This window comes from Octodon degus, unplaced genomic scaffold (assembly GCF_000260255.1).
Source record: "Octodon degus isolate 3935 unplaced genomic scaffold, OctDeg1.0 scaffold00117, whole genome shotgun sequence".
NCBI classification, from domain to species: Eukaryota; Metazoa; Chordata; class Mammalia; order Rodentia; family Octodontidae; genus Octodon; species Octodon degus.
In genome coordinates, this window is record NW_004524693.1 from 818,741 (window position 1) to 822,841 (window position 4,101).

Genomic DNA, 4,101 nt, shown 5'->3' on the forward strand with positions numbered 1-4,101 from the left:
TTTGCCAGTCAAGCGCTTATCCTACTGAGCCGTCTCCCCGGCCCCGAAGGTAGCTTTTTTTTTTTTTTTTTTTTTTTAGTGTTTTTAATACAAGGTCTACAGGATCTCACTACACAGATTGGACTTCTAGTTATTCACCTGTTTTCAGCATCCCAAGCCCCAAGATTACATGTGTGTGCCACTATGCTCAGTTTCAATTGCCATCTCATTATGCCCCAGGGGTGGGCCGGCACTGCACACCTGGGATTGAACCCCGGTCCCTGCATCTGCTTTAGTTTACTGAGCTATCTGGCTAGCTCTTTAAAAAAAAAAAAATGGTTTTGTTGGTTTTTTTTTTTTTTTTTTTTTGCGGAAACAAGGGTTGAACTCAGGCTTTGCGCTTCTACTGAGCCATCTCTCTGGCCCCCTATTTTATTTTATTTTTATTTTTTAAAATTAATTTTATTGAGAAGCAGCAATGAGACAGTTTCAAAATCGATTAATAGGACAGTTTCAATAATCAACACATTGCATATTGTTATCTTCTTAGTGGTTATTCATAGTACAAGATGCAGACATGGTATCCTGTCCAAACACCATTAGTACAAATCTTCTCATTGAATTAAGCGAAAATAGCTGTATATCTATCCTAACCACCTTGTATATAGACGCAAAATGTTCCTTCCTTTGTATCTTCTTTTTTGTTTAGTTTTGTTAGAGATGGGTATTCCATTGCCATTCAAATACTGTAGGTGCGTGGAGGCCAAAGAGCAATGTGATCGATGACGTAGAGTGTGCCTAAGGAGAGTCACAAAGAGAGAAAACATTCTCTCAGGCTTTCACAGAGAGCAAACTGGTCAAGCAATGGCCATGACCCATCCACATGGTTGACACCGACCAAGGATCTACAAACTGCGGTACAGGGTTTCAGGGTAAATCCTGAGGGGATTTGACTGACTTTATCAGATATGAAGGTTACATTTCTTGTTATATAGGTCTTAACCACGCAGCAGAAAAGTATAAAAATGAGGTATAAAAAGTAATAAATAATTTAAAGAGCAAAGTAAAAAATGTTTAGTAGGAAATGGAGGTAATGTCGCAGAGATTGGAGGGGGATATGGTAAGGGAAGAAGAGAGATAGGGTGAGGAAGGAGAAGTAAAATGATCAAGAGGTGGTAGTTTATATATTAATTCCCTAAGATGAATGTAATCATTATGTATTACAAGTATATACCCATGATTAAAAAAAGAAAATGATGGTATAAGTGTGTTCTAAGATGCTCAATACTGACAGCTCAAAGAAACAGAAATTTAATTCCTGTCCTCAGAGGAATAGCAGATAAGTAACTAGTCATCGAGCTGGCCAGCTAGCTCAGTGGACTAAAGTGCATGCTTAGGCAGAACACAGTGGCCTGTAATCCCAGTGCTTGGGAGGCTGTAAGCAGGAGGATCAGTATGAGTCCAATCTGTGTAGTGGGACCCTGTAGACCCTGTACTAAATACAAAAAAACCCAAAAAAACTAGTCATCATAAAGTGTGTTTAGGGGCTGGAGAGATGGCTCAGTGGTCTAAAGCACCTACTTGAAACAAGCTTGGCAAAGCACAGGGACTGCGGTTCGATCCCCCAGCACCACATGCCAGCCAGCCCGCCCCCCTGGTGGGCTGAGCTGGCCACACACACACACAATAAATAAAAAAAAATAAATAAATAAAATAAAGTGTGTTTAGTTCAACCATCACAGAACAACAATGATCGCAATTTTGTTCCCTAGCTGAACAGACCTGATGATCCTATCGTTAGGTTCAGTGTTTCACACATTGTCTTATTTCATCTTAATGGCCCCCTATTTTAGAAATTCTTGACCTCTGAAAAATATCATTGAGGGGCTAGGGAGATAGCTCAATAAAATAAGTGCTTGCCTGGCAAGCGCAAGGGCCTGAGTTCAATCCCTGGTACTGTGAAAGAAAACAAAATAAGGTTTTTTTTTTTTGTTTGTTTGTTTGTTTTTTTTTTTTTTTTTGATCTGAATGCCCTGAGGGGTGGTTTGGCTGGCGGGAGTGTTGTGGGGATCAAACTACAGCAACCTGAGGCTGACAGCTTTGTGGAAGCAGCCACTTAAACAACTGAGCTAAGGCCAGGCCCCCCGAAAACAAAATAATAATAATAAATAAAACCTTTGAGACTGGGTGTGGTGGTGTGTACCTGTAATCCCAGCTCTTGGGAGGCTGTAAACAGGCAGATCACTATGAGTCCGATGTAGTAGTGAGACCCTGAACACCCTGTAGACCCTTCCTTAAAAAATACAAAAAAAAAAAAAAAACCTGTAGGAGACACTTCCAGGTCCTCGTCTCAGTCCAAGAAGCTAATATTTGTAATCCCAAAGTTACATTATTGGAATCCCATCAAATTGATTCCAATCTACCACTTACAGTACAACCCACGGTGAAAATAAAGACACTAAGTTATATCTCCAATCATCGGGGAGTCAAGGGGCTCTAAGTCCAGCCATGAAGATGACTTTCTGGAACCCAGAGAGTGACCCAGGGCCTCACCCAGTTTTATTCAGTGGGGGAGTGGCTTGAGGATTGACTGAGAACTGTGGGAAAGAGACTACTATGAGCTGAGCTAGGTGGGGGGCCTAAACTTACCTCTGCGATATGCAGAGAGGACATGCAGAGAGAGTAATCTGCATTATCTAATGTTTTGGTAAGTCTGGTGCTTCAGCTTTGGTGTAGCCTTTCAAGCCCCAGGAAGTCATAGTCTCTATCTCGAGGCTCGATCCCAGCTGGCACCATGGAGCATTAGCTTTATGGTCCTGTCTCAACCCAGCTCACATTAAAGAGCAGTAGGTCTAGGTTACCAAGGAAACACGCACTCCACCTTCAAAGACTATCACCAGCACCTCAGCTAGACCAATATACATTGCTTAAGGCCAATTGAAGAATAAACAGAAGTCCTAGCCAGCTCTGTACAGGACAATACGAGGAAATAGGGTCAGGCTCAGTCAAAATGGAGACAATCGCTCTTCTTTCAAGGAGAGCTGCTCAGGTGGTCCACCACAAAAACCCACAGATATATTAAACCTGTGTGTGGCCACAGGTATTATTTGTTTGTTTGTTTATTTATTTTGTGTGCAGTCTTGCTACAGAGCTGGGACTCATAGTGATCCTCCTGTCTCAGCTTTCCCTGTGCTGTTATTACAGGCGTGTGCCACCATGCCAGGTTTGGTGGCCAGCACTGCATCACAGCTGGTGGTACTGGGGGTCAAATCCAGGTCCTTGGACTTGCCAGGCAGGCTCTTAGACCACCAAGCTGTCTCCCCAGCCCTGGCCGCAGGTATTTTGTCGTGAAGGTTATAACCTATTTCAAATCGAGATCGTACATTGTTCTGCCGTATGATTTCTTTTTCTTTCTTTTTTGAAACTTGCATCTTTTTTATTTATTTTTATTTATTACATTTATTTATTGTGTGTGTGGCCAGCTCAGCCCACCAGGGGGCGGGGCTGACTGGCATGTGGTGCTGGGGGATCGAACCGTGGTCCCTGTGCTTTGCCAAGCTTGTTTCAAGTAGGTGCTTTAGACCACTGAGCCATCTCTCCAGCCCTGCCATATGATTTCTTATAAGTAGGTACCATAGGTACCAAACTTCCACTGCAAATGAGGACTCTCTGCTTAGAAATCTTGTTTCATTCCATAATGGAAGATATGGCTTAAATTTAGAGAGCACTAATCTTCCTTTTTTTTAAAATTTTTATTTATTTTTATTTAGTGTGTGTGTGTGGCTAGCTCAGCCCACCAGGGGGCAGGGCTGGCTGGCATGTGGTGCTGGAGGATTGAACCGCGGTCCCTGTGCTTTGCTTAGCGTAGCTTGTTCTAAGTAGGTGCTTTAGACCACTGAGCCATCTCACCAGCCCAGCACTAATCTTCCTAGCAAACAACTTTAATAGAGTTCCTATGGAACACTTGATATTTTTAGTTGGAGCACTCTTCAGTGAGCCAACAAAGTGATGTGTAGTCTTTCTTCAAATTCATTCCACATGGGACCGGGGAGATGGCTCAGTGGAATAAGCGCTTCCCTAGCAAGTGCAAGGGTCTGAGTTCAATCCCCGGTTCCACCAAAA